Source organism: Peromyscus eremicus, unplaced genomic scaffold, assembly GCF_949786415.1.
Source record: "Peromyscus eremicus unplaced genomic scaffold, PerEre_H2_v1 PerEre#2#chrX_unloc_2, whole genome shotgun sequence".
Taxonomy (NCBI): domain Eukaryota; kingdom Metazoa; phylum Chordata; class Mammalia; order Rodentia; family Cricetidae; genus Peromyscus; species Peromyscus eremicus.
In genome coordinates, this window is record NW_026734289.1 from 1,126,421 (window position 1) to 1,146,700 (window position 20,280).

The 20,280-nt window shown below is 51.1% G+C and overlaps 1 protein-coding gene across 1 annotated transcript in view; it reads left to right on the top strand.

The window, feature by feature from the left end:
* LOC131901091 (uncharacterized) overlaps positions 1-20,280 on the top strand; it is a 55,959-nt gene that overhangs the window by 8,156 nt on the left and 27,523 nt on the right. The window lies entirely within an intron of this gene.

The window sequence follows — 20,280 nt, forward strand, 5'->3', positions numbered from 1 at the left end:
TGCCTCCCCTGACAAGCCTCCTCTGTGTCATGCAGACTACATGCAGGCCGCATACTCCTTCTTGTGTTCTCCTGCCTAGCTCCCTTTGCCTTAAACCCAGGGAGAACTCCCAGGGTCAAGTTCAAAAAGCCCGTTGTCCTGCACTGCCCTTCCAGACATCATTTCAGCAGGAGGAACACTTAAAGAAGGCTCTGATATTAACAGAGGACACTATTTGTAGACCTAGAACTGCTCTGTGTGTGTGTGTGTGTGTGTGTGTGTGTGTGTGTGTGTGTGTATTGGGTGTTTGTGTGTTCCTGGTTTTGTTGTGGCCTCATCCTTTGAGTGTCTATAAGCAGTGCCTGAGAGGCACAGTATGTAAGAGCTATGGTGGTCAGGCCAGGGTTGAGGGAAGGACAGGTTGGCATGTAGTGGAGCCTTCTAAGGCTCCATCGTTCAGCTCCAGTTCTGGTGAGCACAAGGTTTTCAGTGGTGCATCCTGTGTGTGGTTTGGGGCTCAGGGGTGTGCCGGGACATGATAGCTGAGAGCATTGTGTCAGAACCATCGGGTAGGTGGCAGGACTGTCCTTTGGAGTGGCCTGCCGGGCAGGTCTAGGAAGTCAGGGCCTCCAACCTCACCCCCTGCACCAGGAAGCTCCCCTTTTAGCCTCACCAAATGTTTCCAGGAGGCTTTGTAGAGATGGAGAGTTGGAAGACCATAGTCAAGCTTGTCTCCAGGTGGCAGGGAGAGTGATTTCCTTCTAGGCTCCATCAAGAAGATGTCAGCAGTGTGGAGGATGGCTTCTGGAGACTTTCAGTGCTCATGGAAGGAAGGCTTCCCGTTGGGGAATACAAAGCATTTCCCAAATGAACATGGCCTAGCTACCTTGGATACCAGGGATGGGACTGTACATGGGAGACAGGGACAGAGGGAGACAGAGATAAAGGTGGAGGTGGAGGTAGAGTTGGATAGATAAATGAGGGGAGGGTGACAGGGAAAGAGAGGGGGGAGGGACAGGATGAGAGAGTGTGGGAGAGCAAATGAGAATCTGCTGGTAGGGTGTTGGGTGTTCTCTAGTTTGTGGCTGTTTTTCATGCAGGCTGGTGGGCAGACCCACTCTGTCTATGGACACTTTTTTCTGTTCCATGGATCTGTGCCCCTGGAGGGAATTTTGTGTAGGACACCTGGAATGTTGTGGGACATCCATAAGGACAGACAGGGTGGGTGGGTGCTGCAGGCATCCTGGAGTTAAGAGTGAGAATTGCTTCTTGTCCCTCAGCTTTGATGTTACCTGTGCTCGGTCTACTTGAATCTGTTGAGAGAGCTGAGTCCTGTGTGTGCCTAGGCCCTGCCACAGGTAGGTGGGTGTCCATAGAGGATACAGAGAGTTCCATGCCTGACAGGGTCTTGGGGAAGTTAGAGAACGGAAAGAGAAGTTTCCTGAGTGGTGCCTGGTAGTTGGTGTAGGGTAGGGTCGGGAGGTGGGAGGTTAGGGGTGGGAGGTGGAGGACTGTGCAGAGGAGAGAGATTGTGACAGAGCTGGAGGTAGGTCAGAATGGTTGCCTGGTGCTGCCTAGGAGACGGTTAAGGTGGGGGCCTGAGCCCAGGGTTTGGTAGGCAAGAGGGCAGGTGGGTGCAATGTTTCTTCTTTTGATGTGTCCTTGTCTCCACCTCAGGGCCCTGGCTGGCCTGCCTGTTGAGGCGAGGTTGTGGAAGTCCTGGGCCCCCAGTGGTCCCTGCTTCTGGTGATATGGGGCAGCATCCACCTGAATTCACTTCACCATGGAGGCCAAGGTTTTGGAAGGAAGCCCTTTTCTTCTCGTATCTCAATATCAGACCAACGGAGCATGGGACACGGGACTCAGGCCCCTGACCCTGGAGTCTTGACCAGTGCACACAGCGGCCTGCCCTTTTGCCTTGTGTCCATCTGGGAGCGGCCTTCTGCCAGGTGGGACTTCTGTGCTGGACCTAGCGTCTCATGGAGTTGGGTGGTCGTCTCACTTGGTTTGAAATCTTCCCGTGTGCTCAGGGTTCTGGGTCACCACCAAGGCACTGCCCTAGCAGGACCAGAGTCAGCCTGAGAGGCCCCTTTTTGGGTGGCCGGCTTGACCTAGAAGGGTGGGCCAGAAGACCCAAGGCCATCCTGGCAGCTGTACTGGTCACCCTGGTGGGTGGAGTCAAGTACATAGCCACTGGATCTCTGAAAGCTGCTCTGTGTGTGTGTGTGTGTGTGTGTGTGTGTGTGTGTGTGTGTGTGTCTGTGTGTGTGTGTGTGTCTGTGTGTGTGTGTGTGTGTGTGTGTGTGTGTCTGTCTGTGTGTGTGTGTGTCTATGTGTCTGGGGTGAAGGCTGGGCGAAGGGCAGGGATGCAGCTGTTAGAATACCCTGGTTTGGCAGCTAGGGGGCGACGTTCAGCCCTTGGTCCCCAAATCCATGAGTATGTTTCTGAGGCTCCTCCCCTATAGTCCAGATTGGCATGTGGTTTGTGGAGGATTCCCTTAGGGTCTGGTGCAGGCTCTAAAGAGCTTCTATGCCCACATCCACACACGCCGCACTTGGCCCCCTCCATCACACCGTCCACCACCCGCCCCCTCTCCAGGTACCACGTGATACCCTCAGGGGGGGCCTTCATGGGCTGCCATGTGCCCAAAGCCCAGTGTCTCAGGGCAGTGCAGGGCATGGAGGAACCTGTTAAGGTCGGTAACCTCCATTGCCCACCACACCCCCACTCACTGAACACCCTGGGATCCCTAGCAGCAGCCCTAGAGCCTCATGTCTGTCCAGTCCTGGTCTACATGGTTGGCCTCCATCTTGGAGCTTGGCAGGAGAATGCTGACTTTTTTTTAAAATTTTTTTTTTTTTTTTTTTGCTTTGCGAAGGGCAGATGGAGAGCACCCTTCGCCCTTGGCCTTTGGCATTCTCGGTGCACTGCTGCCATCACGCGGATTAAGTTTGCCAATTCCGCCAGCAAGTCCCTGTGAGTCCCAGGAAATGGAGTCGGGCTGGCTAAGGAAGGGCTCCCGCCTGGGTCTCCCAGGACCAAAGCGGTTCTCTGGCCCGCTCCATGACCCAGGAGAGCTGGAGGAGGAAGCAGGGTCCAGGTGACCAGCTCCAGGCAGGCGACAGGAGGCTTGGCTTGCAGGTCACGGAAGCACAGCCTCCCGGATCCTACTGCCGCCAAGTCTGGCAGCAGCAGAGGACCTCTCTGCAGGGGATTGTGCAGCCTGGGCTGCATTGGTGTCCTTGTGGGGAAATTTCGCCCCAGAGTGCCAACCCGCCTGCCCTTATCTTAGTGCACAAGGCCACCCAGGGAGCCCCTAACTTTTTTTAGCCTCCCTAGCAGTATCCACAGCTCACTTCCGGAGACCACACAAACTCTGCCCTGCTTCTTTGGGAGGTTTTCAGGGTCTCAGGCCTGGTTGATGGTAGCCACTGTGGCCAAATGTCTGTCATCCATTTAATTCCTCCTGCCATCCCCTCTCCTCTCTGGCTGCCAGGCCTTCTCTCTGGCTTGCCGTTTGTTCCTTTTACAAATGGCCTTCTACTTGAGGTGTGCTACAGGTGGAATTCAGGGACTGGGACCTGTCAGAAAAGGTTCCTGCTCCAGAGCCACATCCCCAGAATCCAACAATTGGTCTGGGACCCCCCCCCCCCCATCATCATCATATGCAAGCTGGCTGTGTGTACCCAGTGATCCAGAGCTCAAGGCAGTGTGGTGGCTCAGGGTGAATCCCAGTAGAAGCATCCAGAGCAGGTTTTGAACTCAGGGTTGCTCACAAACAGGCCAGGCAGGACTTAGGTGCCATGGAGGCCAGGTTTCACAGCCCCTACCTCCCCTGACAAGCCTCCCTTCTGGGATGCAAGACACGTGCAGTCCAAATACTCCTTCCTGTGTTCTCCTGCCTAGCTCCCTTTGCCTTAAACCCAAGGAGAACTCCCAGGATAAAGTTAACAAAGCCACTTGTCCTACACTGCCCTGTCCAGACATTATCTCAGCAGGAAGAACACTTAAAGAAGGTTCTGAATTTAACAGAGGACACTATCTGCAGTCCTAGAACTTCTCTGTGTGTTTGTGTGTGTGTGTGTGTGTGTGTGTGTGTGTGTGTGTGTGTGTATTAGTTGTTTGTGTGTGCCTGAGTTTGTTGTGGCCTAATCCTGTGAGCGTCCATAAGCAGTGCCTGACAGGCACAGTATTTAAGAGTTATGATAGTCAGGCCAGGGTTGAAGGTGAAGGACAGGTTGGCATGTAGGGAAGCCTTTTAGGGCTCCATCCTTCAGCTCCAGCTCAGGTGAGCACAAGGTTTAGACTGGTGCATCGTGTCTGTGGTTTGGGTCTCATGGACGTGCCAGGGAACGGTGGATGAGAGCATTGTGTAGGAACCATCGGAAAGGTGACAGGACCATCCTTTAGAGTGGCCTGCCAGGCAGGTCTAGGAAGTCAGGGCCTCCACCCCCAGCAGTATGAAGCTCCCTTTTTAGCCTCATCAAATGTCTCTAGGAGGTTTTGTGGAGAAGGAGATTTGGAAGAGCATAGACAGGCTTGTCTCTAGGTGGCAGGGAGAGTGATTTTCTTCTAGGCTTCATCATGGAAGATGTCAGCAGTGTGGAGGAGAGCCTCTGGAGACTTTCACTGCTCATTGAAGGAAGACTTCCTGTTGGGAGTGCAAAGCATTTCCCAACTGAACATGGCCTAGCTACCCTGGATACCAGGGATAGGACTGTACATAGGAGCGAGGGACAGAGAAAGACAGAGATAGAGGTGGAGGTGGAGGTAGAGGAGGATAGCTAAATGAGAGAAGGAAAGTAAGGCGAGAGCAAATGAGAATCTGCCTGTGAGATGTTGGGTGTTTTCGTGATTGTTGGTGTTTTTTTTTTTTTTTTTTCATGCAGGCTGGTGGGCAAACCCACTCTGTCTATGAACACTTTTTTCTGTTCCATGGGTCTGGGCCCCTGGAGGGAATTTTGGTGATGACACCTGGAATGTTTAGGGAAATCCATAAGGACAGACAGGGTGGGTGGGTGCTGCAGGTATCCTGGTGTTAAGAATGAGAATTGCTTCTTGTCCCTCAGCTTTTATGTTGCCTGTCCTTGGTCTGTTGAATCTCTTGAGAGAGCTGAATCCTGTGTGTGCCTAGGCCCTGCCACAGGTAGGTGGGTGTCCACAGAGGATACAGAGAGTTCCATGCCTGACAGGGTCTTGAGAAGTTAGAGAACGGAAAGAGAAGTTTCCTGAGTGGTGCCTGGTAGTTGGTGTAGGGTAGGGTCGGGAGGTGGGAGGTTAGGGGTGGGAGGTGGAGGGCTGTGCAGAGGAGAGAGATTGTGACAGAGCTGGAGGTAGGTCAGAATGGTTGCCTGGTGCTGCCTAGGAGACGGTTAAGGTGGGGGCCTGGGCCCAGGGTTTGGTAGGGCAAGAGGGCAGGTGGGTGCAATGTTTCTTCTTTTGATGTGTCCTTGTCTCCACCTCAGGGCCCTGGCTGGCCTGCCTGTTGAAGCACGGTTGTGGATGTCCCCGACCTCCAGTGGTCCCTGCTCCTGGTGATGTGGGGCAGCATCCACCTGCATGTACTTCACCTTGGAGGCCAAGGTTTTGGAAGGAAGCCCTTCTCCTCTCCTATCTCAATATTAGACCATCGGACCATGGGACACGAAGCTCAGGCCCCCCACCCTGGAGTCTTGATCAGTGTACACAGCTGCCTGCCCTTTTCCCTTGTGTCCATCCGGGAGCGGCTTTCTGCCAGGTGGGAACCTGGTGCTGGGCCTAGGGTCCCATTGAGTTGGCTGGTAGTCTCCCCTGGTGACACAATTTCCCGTGTGCTCTTGGTTCTGGGACACCACCACCCCACTGCTCTAGCAAGTCCGGGGTCAGCCTGGGATGCCCCTTCTTTGCTGGACCCTTGACCTGGAAGCTTGTTTCAGTAGACCCAAGGAGTTGTAAGGGTCATTCTGGTGGGTGGAGTCATGTAGACAGCTGCTGAATCTCTAAAAAAAGCTGTGTGTGTGTGTGTGTGTGTGTGTGTGTGTGTGTGTGTTTGTTGGGTGATGGCTGGAAAAAGGCAGAGATGCAGCTGTGAGAATACCTTGGTTTGGCTGCTAGGGGGCTACGATCCTGAACCCCAACCCCATGAGTATGTTTGTGAGGCTCCTCCCCTAGAATCCAGATGTGGTTTGTGGAGGACTCCCTTAGGGTCTGGCTCAGGCTCTCAAATGCGCCTGCTCCCACATCCACACACTCTCCCCTTGGCCCCCTCCATGACAACCTGCACCAACAGTCCCTTCTCCCCGCACCCCATCATACCCACAGGCAGGGTCTTTAGGGCCTCGCACAAAGCCAAGTATGTCAGGGAAAGTGCAGTGCTTAAAGGTTAAAATGGAGGAACCAGTTAAGCTCTGTGACCCCCATCTACACACCACAACCTCACATTCTGCACACCCTCAGATCCCTAGCAGCAGCCCTAGAGCACAATGTCTGGACAGTCCTAGCCTAGATAAATGGCTTCCATCTTGGAGCTTTGGCTTTTTTTTGCTTTCCGTAGGGCGGAGGGAGAGCACCCTTCGCTCTTGGCCCTTGGCATTCTCGGTGCACTGCTGCCATCACAAATTTTCAGTTTGCCGATTCTGCCAGCAAGTCCCTGAGCTTCCCTGGAAATGGAAGCTGTCTGGCTATGGAAGGGCTCCTGCCTGGGACCCCTAGGACCAAAGAGGTTCTCTTGCATGCTCCGTGACCCAGGACAGCTGGAGGAGGAAGCAAGGTCAGGTGACCAGCCATGTCTGGGAGCAGGAAAGGACCTCTCCACAGGGGATTGTGCAGCCTGGGCTGCATTGGGGTGGTTGTGTGGAACTTTTTTTGCCTGCGTGCCAGCTCGCCTACCCCTACCATGGTGCACAAGGCCAACCCGGGACCCCCTAGCTTTTGTCTGAGCCTCCCTAGCAGTATCCACAGCTCACTTCCGGAGACCACACAAACTCTGCCCTGCTTCTCTGGGAGGTGCTCAGGGTCTCAGGCCTAGTTGCTAGCCCCTGTGCCCAAATGTCTGTCATCCATTTAACTACCTTCTTTACATCCCCTCTCCTCTCTGGCTGCCAGGCCTTCTCTCTGGCTTGCATTTTGTTTCTTTTACAACTGGCTTTTCTCTTGAGCTGTGCTACAGGTGGAATTCAGGGACTGGGACCTGTTAGAAAAGGTTCCAGCTCCATAGCCACATCACCAGATCCCTGTAAGGGGTCTGGACCCCTCAACCCTCCATCATCATCCTATCCATCCTGATTGTTCGTACCCATATGGCTGTGTGGTGGCTCAAGGTGAATTCCAGTAGAAGCAGACAGAACAGGGTTTGGACTCAGGTGTGCTCACAAAGAGGCCAGGCAGGACTTTAGGTAACATAGTGACCAGGTTTTATGGCCCCTGCCTCCCCTGACAAGCCTCCTCTGTTTCATGCAGGACACACATAGTCCTGTCTTCTCCTGCCTAGTTGGACTTATCTTATACCCGGGGAGAACCCCCAGAGTGAAAGTCGAAAACCTCTTGTCCTGAACTCACATGTCCAGACATCATCTCAGCAGGAAGAATACTTAGAGAAGGCTCTGAAATTAACAGAGGGCACTATCTGGAGTCCTACAACTGCTAAGCATGCAGGAGCGCTTTTGTGTATATGTGTGTTTGTGTGTGTGTGTGTGTGTGTGTGTGTGTGTGTGTGTGTGTGTGTGCATGTATACCTGGGATTATTGTGGCTCAGCTTTGGGACGTAGGGGAAGGACCGGATTGCATGTAGGGGAAGTCTTTTAGGGCTCTTTCCTTCAGCTGCAGCTCAGGTGAGCAAAAGGTTTGAAGTGGTGCATCCTGTGTGTAGTTTGGGGCTCAGGGGGCTGCCAGGGCATCGTGGATGAGAGCATTGTGTAGGAACCATCAGAAAGGTGGCAGGACTGTCGTTTGGAGTAGCCTGTCAGGCAGGTCTAGGAATTCAGGGCCTCCACTCCCACCAGCTGAACATGGCCTAGCTACCCTGGATACCAGGAATGGGACTGTACATAGGAGTGAGGAATAGAGGGAGACAGATGTAGAGGTGGAGGTGGAGGTGGAGGAGGATAGATAAATGAGAGAGAGAGAAAGTAAGGCGAGAGCAAATGAGAATCTGCCTGTGGGGTGTTGGGTGTTTTCGTGATTGTTGGTGTTATTTTCATGCAGGCTGTTGGGCAGACCCACTCTGTCTATGGACACATTTTTCTGTTCCATGGGTCTGGGCCCCTGGAGGGAATTTTGTGCGAGGACACCTGGAATGTTGTGGGAAATCCATAAGGACAGACAGGGTGGGTGTGTGCTGCAGGCATCCTGGTGTTAAGAGTGAGAATTGCTTCTTGTCCCTCAGCTTCTATGTTGTCTGTCCTCGGTCCACTTGAATCTCTTGAGAGAGATGAGTCCTGCGTGTACCTAGGCCCTGCCACAGGTAGGTGGGTGTCCAAGAGGATACAGAGATTTTCTTGCCTTACAGGTTTTGGGGATGTTAGAGAACGGAAAGAGAAGTTTCCTGAGTGGTGCCTGGTAGTTGGTGTGGGGTAGGGTGGGAAAGCAGGAGGTTAGGGGTGGGAGGTGGAGGGCTGTGCAGAGGAGAGAGATTGTGACAGAGGTGGACGTAGGTCAGAATGGTTGCCTGGTGCTGCCTAGGAGACGATTAAGGTGGGGGCCTGGGCCCAGGGTTTGGTAGGGCAAGAGGGCAGGTGGGTGCAATGTTTTTCCTTTTGATGTGTTCTTGTCTTCACCTCAGGGACCTGGACACCCTGCCTGTTGAGGCAAGGTTGTGGATTTCCAGGGCCTTAATGGTCCCTGCTTGATGATGTGGGGCAGCATCCACCTGAACGCTCATCACTACCAAGGCCAAGGTTTTGGAAGGAAGCCCTTCTCCTCTCCCATCTTAGTATTAGACCATCGGACATTGGGACATGGGACTCAGGCCACTGACTCTGCATCCCTCACAAGTGCACACAGCTGCCTGCCCTTTTGCCTTGTGTCCATCCTGGAGCGGCCTTCTGCAAGGTGGGAAGCCCGAGTTGGGTCTAGGGTCCCATTGAGTTGGGTGGTTGTCTCCCTTGGTGTAACACCTTCCATCCCACTGCCTTAAAAGAACCGGGTACAGCCTTGGAAGCCCCTCTTGCCGGGCCACCTTGACCTGGAAGCTTGGGTCAGCAGACCCAAGGCCATCCTGGCAGCTGTACTGGTCACCCTGGTGGGTGGAGTCATGTAGACAGCCACTGGATCTCTGAAAGCTGCTGTGTGTGTGTGTGTGTATGTGTCTGTGTGTCTGTCTGTGTGTGTGTCTGTGTGTGTGTGTCTGTGTGTCTGGGGTGAAGGCTGGGCTAGGGCAGGGATGCAGCTGTTAGAATACCCTGGTTTGGCAGCTAGGGGGCGATGCTCTGCCCCTGAACGCCAACCCCATTTTTATGTTTCTTTGGCTCCTCCCCTATAGTCCAGATGTGGTTTGTGGAGGACTTCCTTAGGGTGTGGCTCAGACTCTCAAGTGAGCCTGCCCCCACATCCACACACTCCCCACTTGGCCCCCTCCATGACACCCTCCACCACCTGCCCTCTCTCCCTGCACCCCACCATAACCTCTGGCAGGGCCTTCAGGGGCTGGCACAAAGCCAAGTGTGTCAGGGAAGTGCAGTGCATGGAGGTTACAATGGAGGAACCAGTTAAAGTCTGTTACCCCCATCTACACACCATACCCTCACCTTCTGCACGCCACTGAATCCCTAGCAGCAGCCCTAGAGTAGCATGTCTGTCCAGTCCTAGCCTAGATGGTTGTCCTACATCTTGGAGCTTTGGAATTTTTTTTTTTTTTTTTTTGCTTTGTGAAGGGCGGAGAAAGAGCACCCTTCGCCCTTGGCCCTTGGCATTCTCGGTGCCCTGCTGCCATGCCCTGGATTCAGTTTGCCAATTCCGCCAGCAGGTCCCTGTGCTACCCTGGAAATGGAGGTGTGCTGCCTAAGAAAGGGCTCCCGCCTGGGTCCCCCAGGACCAAAGCTGTTCTCTGGCCCGCTCCATGACCCAGGAGAGCTGGAGGAGGAAGCAGGGTCCAGATGACCGGCTCCAGGCGGGCGACACGTGGCTGGCTTGGGGTTCACTGAAGCACAGCCTCCAGGGTCCTGTGGCCGCCATGTCTGGGAGCAGGAGAGGACCTCTCCGCAGGGGATTGTGCAGCCAGGGCTGCATGGGGGTGGTTGTGTGGAACTTTTCATGCCTCCGTGCCAGCCCGCCTGCCCTTAAGGTGGTGCACAAGGCCACCCCGGGACCCCCTAGCTTTTGTCTGAGCCTCCCTAGCAGTATCCACAGCTCACTTCCGGAGACCACACAAACTCTGCCCTGCATCTCTGGGTGGTGCTCAGGGTCTCAGGCCTGGTTGCTAGCCACCTTGGCCAAATGTCTGTCATCCATTTATCTCCTCCTGCCATCCCCTCTCCTCTCTGGCTGCCTGGACTTCTCTCTGGCTTGCCTTTTGTTTCTTTTACAACTGGATTTTCTCTTGAGTTGTGCTACAGGTTGAATTTAGGCACTGGGACCTGTTAGAAAAGGTTCCAGCTCCAGAGCCACATCCCCAGATCCCTGTAAGGGATCTGGAACCCTCAATTCCCCAATCATCATCCTATCCATCCTGATTGTTCGTACCCAGTATGTCAGTGTGGTGGCTCAAGGTGAATTCCAGTAGAAGCATCCAGAACAGGGTTTGGACTCTGGGGTGCTCACAAAGAGGCCAGGCAGGACTTAGGTACCATAGTGGCCAGGTTTCACAGCCCGTGCTTCCCCTGACAAGCCTCCTCTGTGTCATTCAGGACACACATAGTCCTGTCTTCTCCTGCCTAGCTTTATTTGCATTAAACCCAGGAAGAACTCCCACCATCAAAGGTCCAAAAGCCCCTTGTCCTTCATTCTCATGTCCAGACATCATCTCAGCAGGAAGAATACTTAGAGAAGGCTCTGAAATTAACAGAGGGCACTATCTGGAGTCCTACAACTGCTAAGCATGCAGGAGCGCTTTTATGTATGTGTGTGTGTGTGTGTGTGTGTGTGTGTGTGTGTGTGTGTGTGTATACCTGAGATTATTGTGGCCCAGTACTGTGAGAAGTCATAGCAGTGCCTGAGAGGCACAGTATGTACAAGTTATGGTCGTCAGCTCTGGGATGTAGAGGAAGGACAGGTTTGCATGTAGGGAAGCCTTTTAGGGCTCCATCCTTCAGATCCAGCTCAGGTGAGTACAAGGTTTGGAGTGGTGCTTCGTGTGTGTGGATTATGGCTCAGGGGCATGCCAGAGCGTGGTTGGTAAGAGCATTGTGTAGGAACCATTGGGAAGGTGGCAGTACCATCCTTTAAAGTGGCCTGACAGGCAGGTCCATGAAGTCAGGTCCTCCACACCCACCCCCATCACCAGGAAGCTCCCTTTTTAGCCACAGCAAAAGTCTCCAAGAAGCTTTCTAGAGAGGGAGATTTGGAAGAGCATAGACAGGCTTGTCTCTAGGTGGCAGGGAGAGTGATTTTCTTCTAGGCTTCATCATGGAAGATGTCAGCAGTGTGGAGGAGAGCCTCTGGAGACTTTCAGTGCTCATTGAAGGAAGGCTTCCTGTTGAGGAGTGAAAAGGATTTCCCTACTGAACATGGCCTAGCTAACCTGGATACCAGGGATGAGACTGTACATAGGAGTGAGGGACAGAGAAAGACAAAGATAGAGGTGGAGGTGGAGGTAGAGGAGGATAGATAAATGAGAGAGAGAGAAAGAAGGCGAGAGCAAATGAGAGTCTGCCTGTGGGGTGTTGGGTGTTCTCTAGTTTGTTGGTGTTTTTTTTTTTTTTTTTTCATGCAGGCTGGTGGGCAGACCCATTCTGTCTGTGGACACTTTTTTCTGTTCCATGGGTCTGGGCCCGTGGAGAGAAATTTGTGTGAGGACACCTGGAATGTTTCGGGAAATCCATAAGGACACACAGGGTGGGTGTGTGCTGTAGGCATCCTGGTGTTAAGAGTGAGAATTGCTTCTTGTCCCTCAGATTCTATGTTACCTGTCCTCGGTCCACTTGGAATCTCTTGAGAGAGCCAAGTCCTGTGTGTTCCTAGGCCCTGCCACAGGTAGGTGGGTGTCCACAGAGGATACAGAGAGTTCCATGCCTGACAGGGTCTTGGGGAAGTTAGAGAACGGAAAGAGAAGTTTCCTGAGTGGTGCCTGGTATTTGGTGTAGGGTAAGGTCGGGAGGTGGGAGGTTAGGGGTGGGAGGTGGAGGGCTGTGCAGAGGAGAGAGATTGTGACAGAGGTGGACGTAGGTCAGAATGGTTGCCTGGTGCTGCCTAGGAGACGGTTAAGGTGGGGGCCTGGGCCCAGGGTTTGGTAGGGCAAGAGGGCAGGTGGGTGCGATGTTTCTTCTTTTGATGTGTTCTTGTCTTCACCTCAGGGACCTGGAATCCCTGCCTGTTGAGGCAAGGTTGTGGATGTCCCGGGCCTTAAGGTCCCTGCTTTGCGTGATGTGGGGCAGCATCCATCTGAACGCTCATCACTACCAAGTCCAAGGTTTTGGAAGGAAGTCCTTCTTCTCCCATCTTAGTATTAGACCATCGAATTTGGGACACGAGACTAAGGCCGCTGACTCTGCATCCCTAACAAGCATACAAAGCTGCCTGCCCTTTTGCTTTGTGTCCATCCTGGAGCGGCCTTCTGCAAGGTGGGAAGCCCGAGCTGGGTCTAGGGTCCCATTGAGTTGGGTGGTCGTCTCCCTTGGTGTAACACCTTCCATCCTACTGCCTTAGAAGAACCAGGTACAGCCTTGGAGGCCCCTCTTGCCGGGCCACCTTGACCTGGAAGCTTGGGTCAGCAGACCCAAGGCCATCCTGGCAGCTGTACTGGTCACCCTGGTAGGTGGAGTCATGTAGACAGCCACTGGATCTCTGAAAGCAGCTGTGTGTGTGTGTGTGTGTGTGTGTGTGTGTGTGTGTGTGTGTCTGTGTATGTGTCTGTGTGTATCTGTGTGTCTGGGGTGAAGGATGGGCTAAGGCAGGGATGCAGCTGTTAGAATACCCTGGTTTGGCAGCTAGGGGGCGATGCTCTGCCCCTGAACGCCAACCCCATTTTTATGTTTCTTTGGCTCCTCCCCTATAGTTCAGATGTGGTTTGTGGAGGACTTCCTTAGGGTGTGGCTCAGACTCTCAAGTGAGCCTGCCCCCACATCCACACACTCCCCACTTGGCCCCCTCCATGACACCCTCCACCACCTGCCCTCTCTCCCTGCACCCCACCATACCCTCAGGCAGGGCCTTCAGGGGCTGGCACAAAGCCGAGTGTGTCAGGGAAGTGCAGTGCATGGAGGTTACAATGGAGGAACCAGTTAAAGTCTGTTACCCCCATCTACACACCACACCCTCACCTTCTGCACGCCACTGAATCCCTAGCAGCAGCCCTAGAGTGGCATGTCTGTCCAGTCCTAGCCTAGATGGTTGTCCTCCATCTTGGAGCTTTGGCCTTTTTTTTTTCTTTGTGAAGGGCGGAGAGAGAGAGCACCCTTCGCCCTTGGCCCTTGGCATTCTCGGTGCCCTGCTGCCATGCCCTGGATTCAGTTTGCCAATTCCACCAGCAGGTCCCTGTGCTACCCTGGAAATGGAGGCGTGCCGCCTAGGGAAGGGCTCCCGCCTGGGTCCCCCAGGACCAAAGTGGTTCTTTGGCCCGCTCTATGACCCAGGAGAGCTGGTGGAGGAAGCAGGGTCCAGATGACCGGCTCCAGGTGGGCGACACGTGGCTGGCATGGGGTTCTCGGAAGCACAGCCTCCCGGGTCCTGTGGCCTCCATGTCTGGGAGCAGGAGAGGACCTCTCCGCAGGGAATTGTGCAGCCTGGTCTGCATGGGGGAGGTTGTGTGGAATTTTTCCTGCCTCCCTGCCAGCCTGCCTGCCCTTACAGTGGTGCACAAGGCCACCCTGGGACCCCCTAGCTTTTGTCTGAGCCTCTCTAGCAGGATCCACAGCTCACTTCCGGAGACCACACAAACTCTGCCCTGCATCTCTGGGTGGTGCTCAGGGTCTCAGGCCTGGTTGCTAGCCACCTTGGCCAAATGTCTGTCATCCATTTATCTCCTCCTGCCATCCCCTCTCCTCTCTGGCTGCCTGGACTTCTCTCTGGCTTGCCTTTTGTTTCTTTTACAACTGGATTTTCTCTTGAGTTGTGCTACATGTTGAATTTAGGCACTGGGACCTGTTAGAAAAGGTTCCAGCTCCAGAGCCACATCCCCAGATCCCTGTAAGGGATCTGGAACCCTCAACCCCCCAATCATCATCCTATCCAACCTGATTGTTCGTACCAAGTATGGCAGTGTGGTGGCTCAAGGTGAATTCCAGTAGAAGCATCCAGAACAGTGTTTGGACTCAGGGGTGCTCACAAAGTGGCCAGGCAGGACTTAGGTACCATAGTGGCCAGGTTTCACAGCCTGTGCTTCCCCTGACAAGCCTCCTCTGTGTCATTCAGGACACACATAGTCCTGTCTTCTCCTGCCTAGCTTCATTTGCATTAAACCCAGGAAGAATTCCCACCTTCAGTGGTCCAAAAGCCCCTTGTCCTGCATTCTCATGTCCAGACATCATCTCAGCAGGAAGAATACATAGAGAAGGCTCTGAAATTAACAGAGGGCACTATCTGGAGTCCTACAACTGCTAAGCATGCAGGAGCGCTTTTGTGTAGTGTGTGTGTGTGTGTGTGTGTGTGTGTGTGTGTGTGTGTGTGTGTGTATACCTGAGATTATTGTGGCCCAGTACTGTGAGAAGTCATAGCAGTGCCTGAGAGGCACAGTATGTACGAGTTATGGTCGTCAGCTCTGGGATGTAGAGGAAGGACAGGTTTGCATGTAGGGAAGCCTTTTAGGGCTCCATCCTTCAGATCCAGCTCAGGTGAGTACAAGGTTTGGATTGGTGCTTCGTGTGTGTGGATTATGGCTCAGGGGCATGCCAGAGCGTGGTTGTTAAGAGCATTGTGTAGGAACCATTGGGAAGGTGGCAAGTACCATCCTTTAAAGTGGCCTGACAGGCAGGTCCATGAAGTCAGGTCCTCCACACCCACCCCCATCACCAGGAAGCTCCCTTTTCAGCCACAGCAAAAGTCTCCAGGAAGCTTTGTAGAGAGGGAGATTTGGAAGAGCATAGACAGGCTTGTCTCCAGGTGGCAGGGAGAGTTGCCCGGTCCCGCGGGCCAGGTTATTTGATGAGACCCAAGGAGGCACCTCCTGAAAGATCAATGGGGGCGAGAGAGAAAGGAGACCAGGCGCGTAAAGGAAGACAGAGACATTCTGAGTTGCGTCGAGATCTCGTTTATTGACTGGGTGTTGAGGCTTATAAACAGGGCTTCAGGCAGGATGGGGGAACAGGGAAAGCATGGAGAGAAGAATGGAAAATTCCTAAGGGAGGGTGAGGTCACTTTGGTCCCAGGCCCCTGCAGCTGGCTGATTAGCACGTACTCCAGGAAGTTGTACAGCCCGAGGCTAGGCCAGGAACTTCCTGCTTTTGTAAGGTTTGATAAAGCAACGAAGATCACACAAAGTTCAAGACACAGCTGTCCGGAATTGGTCCCCAACAGTTCCCCTTCTTTTCTCAAAAATGGATCAAGTCCATGTGATCGGGGTGGCTAAGGTCCGAGAGAGTCCCTGTCTTAGGCTACACAGGGGGCTTCCCACGCTCGGCAGCATGCCGTGTTGAGCTGGTCTCTGGCGACCTCTGTATGCTGTTGTCTCCGGCGTGGGCCCTGTACTATTCCCGTCATTGAGTACCCTCTAGCAGGACCGTGGGGACGTTAGGGCCTTAGGACACTGAATCTGAGTCCTTGATGGGGCTCCTGGCTGGCCTCCTCGGAATCTACTCTGTGATAATGAATCGAGACGTGTCGTGGTAAGGCCGAATCAATCTGATTTTTGATAAACTGAGTCAACCGCTGAAAGGCCCAGGGACCAAAGGTCAAACCACCCATGCTGATTTTCAAACTCCCTTTTTCTTTGAGGCAGCCTTTTTCTTAATTTTTCCATCGATTCCCTGACAATACCAGTATGGTCGGCATAAAAGCAGCATTCTTCCTTCAAGGCTGCACATAATCCCCCCTCCTTTAAAAATAGTAAATCCAGACCTCTTTTGTTTTGTAACACAACCTCAGAGAGCGAGGTTAAAGATTTCTCCAGAGCAGAAATGGATCTTTCTATGGCCTCTAGGTCAGTAGTCATAGCCATTTGTGACTGCATAAGGTGGTTGCTCTGCACGAGAGCAGTAGTTCCTGTACCAATTCCTGCAGTGATGCCCCCAATACCTAACAAGAGGGCAATAGTCATAGACACAGGTTCTTGAGTGTATCTGCCTCTCTGCTCAAAGAATTCCATATCAGAGACTAATTGGACCAGAACATAAGAGTTTTCCCATTATCAATGGCAAAGCGAGCTTCCCCTTATATAGTTTTTGCCATCTGCAAGTGTGTCATGGGTTCAGAGGTGGATATTGGAATTCTAGCATCCTCAGTTTAGTGGTACCCAGACATGAATCATCATTTAGTTAAGACATCAGTGATACAAGAGCCAACAGTAATTAGCAGAAGCACAAGGGCCGAAAGCCTTATGATGGCTGACAGAGTTCCTTATTCTCAAGGAACTTGGAACTTTATCTCAGGTTCCCTATGACAAGAAATTCCCTTTTGATCTAACATTCCAGGGGGGGGGAAACAGGGGCGAAGTTTTCTCTCTTCTATAATTACTTCCTGCTGACATTGGGACGTTGTTATCAAGGCCCTGGAAAGCCAGAATGTTAGTCAAAGATAAGAGGGAACGTTTTATTGACCAGCTGAAGAGATGGTATGCATATCGGCTGAATTGGTCCATATCAGCTTTCAGCAAGTTCAGGGCTCACAGTCATTTGCAATAGGTTGTCACCAGCAAATGATGCTTGGATGTATCTGTCAGCCAAGTGGAAACCTGTTGAGATAGATATAAACTAGGGACAGGAGTTAAAACTTATGAACTTATTTGGAACTTTTAGACCCATAGTCTTAGTAATTGTAGTATTATCAATTTGCCCTGAAATCTATAGTGTCTTTTCTATCTAGAGAACCAAATATAGATTGGGCTGAAATTTCCTTGGCCCAATGAAAAGCATCTGTAAGTCTATATTTAGAACCTATTTATCTTTTTTAAAGAGACTTATTAGCTTTAATTAATTAATCCATTGATCAATCAATTACTAAGCTGAGAAAGCTATAGCTAGTCCAGTCATAAATGTCATCAAAGATCTGAGAAGGATAAACTTTACCTGAGTGCAGACTTTTAAGTCTATTTAAAAAAAAAACAACATAGACTATCCATTACTCAGACTGTCATCATCCCAGCCTCCTATAGTCTTCATAGTGTTGGCAGGACACGTGTCAGGACAGCATTGTCCACAATTCAGGTGGCATCTTCTTGTCGTTGTTTCATATCTTCTTTGGAGACCTTGGGAGTCATTGCTAGGAGCTGGGGAGCTCGGAGTCTCTGTTTGTTATAGTAAGCTTTTTATCAAATAATGTAAATGCCATATTCATCAGATCCTTGACAGGTTTGAGGACCATTATCTATTAAATGTATCTGAGCCAAACAAATCTAGGCCTAATCTTGAAAATATCTCTAAGTTTGGTAACAATAACCAGGCCAATTTGTTCTCCTATAGATATATTAGTCAAATATACCTCTCAGTTTTTTTTTTAAATAGAACAGTTTATGCTTTAAACTAGTATCTGAATAGCCAGATGACTAGTATTAACTTGTATTTCTTAACACAAAGGACATGCAAACTCAGACATTCAAAACCAAACATACATGTGGCCACATTTTTCATTCATACCTGTAGAGTAGACAGACATTTTTACAACTATGACCCTTTGGAGTCTCAATGTAACAGCAGAATAACAAGACAAAGAAATCTGAAACATGTTTTTGTTTTTTTATATATATCAAGTCATTTTTTATAAAATATTATATTTTATCTTAACCAACAATAATTTGAAACCAATTCTCTTAAATGATGGCAAGTATTTGTAACCCATTGAACTCAAATGACCAAAACCCATGTAAATTTTTATTTTTCCTGTGGAAACAAAAGCATAATTTTCCCAGTATCTTGAACTGGTAATTTAACATTTCTTTTTAAGCAATATCAGGACAGAGAAGGGTTAACAAGAAAAGCTGCTGGCCGGCAGAAGAGACCTTGAAGTTATCACAGTAAAGGAAGGGAGGGTCAGATTCTCTGTTCAGTGTTCACACAGTTTTTGTCAATTGCAGGCAGTTCCCCATTGCCCTGTCCAGAGCTCCCGTCTTTGCCCGCCTGTACCGAGAGCACACACCCCCACCCTCGTGAGAGCAGCCAGCTGGCTGCAGTCCTGATAGCAAGAGAGCTAGGGAGGGAGGGAGGTGGCCTTTGTTATGCCTCTCTCTCCTCCTCTTCCTCTAGGAAAATAAGGGAGGTTAGTAGACAGAAACAAATAACATTTACACAGACAATCCAAGAATTGGAACATCAGCACTGAGACGATGGCCTCATTCACAGCCAGCAAGCCCCTCCTGCAGTATGCAAGCCCCACCTGGCAGGAGCTACCTGTTTATCTCAGTTCAATCAGGGAGTGGGGCTGGGGAACCCAGTTCCCTCTATTGTGGCTCACACATTCTTCCAGTGGGCTAGGCAAAGGTCTAGTAGAGAAGAAGGGAACTGTCCCATAGCGTCCGTCACAGTCAAGTCAACAATGAGAACAATTAATACATTACACACAAGACCAAGGGCACACAAAAAACTTTGCCCCAACAAGACAACCAACAAAGCTCCAAGAACAATGACAGCCTGACGTGCTCTGGGGGGTGGGGTAACCCTCCAGGCTCAATCACATCAAAAACAATCCAGACTCGAGGATCTCTGTCCTTGATCAAACAGACATCAGGGGCTTCCACATCCCTGTCAGTCAGACATGCACCTTTTTTTTGTTTTGTTTTGTTCATACACTTTATTATTCTGTGACAGATCTCTCTCTACACAGCTTCTATTCTGCTCTCATGTCTAGCTCCTTTCTTGACTGATTTCTCTATATTTATCTACCTCTAGGTTCTATCTTAATTCCTTCATATAGTTCTGACCCTTCTAGGTTCTCATCTATCTAGTTCTTTCCCCTATCAGCTCCTCTCCCATCTCCTTCTCTCTCATCTGGCTCTTTCTCATCTTGTTCTTCCCCATCTGGCTCTTCCTCATCTTCAATCTCGTTCCTCTAGTCCTCTCTTTTAGGCCTTCGATCTAGTTCTTCCCCATCTCAGTTTGTTCCTCTCAAGTTCTTACCCATCTAGTTCATCCATTCTCTTTTTTCTTTTCCTTTCTGTGCCCTGGAAGTCCCGGTATATAAAAGGGAGGGTCCGAGCTAAACTGTGTAAAGCTATTACTTAACATCCACCTCTCCTAGGCAGTGTCTCCTTGTGGAATTTACCTTAAGTCAGGAGACTCGCCTGTGGATGGTTATCACTGTTAGTCCTCAGAAATTGGGTGACCACCTGGGCGGTGTCTCCTTGTGGAATTTACCTTAAGTCAGGAGACTCGCCTGTGGGTGGTTATCACTGTTAGTCCTCGGAAGTTGGGTGACCACCTGGGTGGTGTCTCCTTGTGTCCTTGAAAATGGCTAGGGGAGATATCTGATTCCAGAGAAAGCCTTTCCTGGGGCTGTTCTCCAAATGCCTGGAATGTGTATGTCTAGAGAGTGATCAGTGCACATTGTTAGCCCTTCTTAGGGAAAAATCAATTGGGAAAACTATGAAGGCACACATGATTTTTATAACAGAATACAGCTGATATATAACAAGCCAAGTAACACCAAAAACTCCTTGGGATTTGGCTTCCTCTGGAGGAATTCCCTGATTCCTCCAGGTAGTGACTTTGCCATAACCAGCTGAGTTCTTATGATATATTCCTGCGGCCTGAGGCAGTTCCCCTTTTTTCATTTAGTTAAAAAATTTTTTCTTGGAAGAGAAGGAGAGACAGTAAAGTAACAATGATCACAACAAAACATACAAAAAAAACCCCACAAAATGGCTCTGACAAATTCCTGGGACAAAATACAAGGTGGCACTTCCTCCCATTGTGGGGGAAGATACCCAAAGATGCTCCTAAACCAAATCATCACCTCTGAGGTGGCCTTAGGGCTCTGGGACGTCTCCCTTCGCCGCCAGGTTCACTGTCCGGACATGTCTGCCCCAGTGAGAGCCTGCAAAGTACAAATCGATCGACTGGTACAAAACAAAAGTAACATGACAGAGA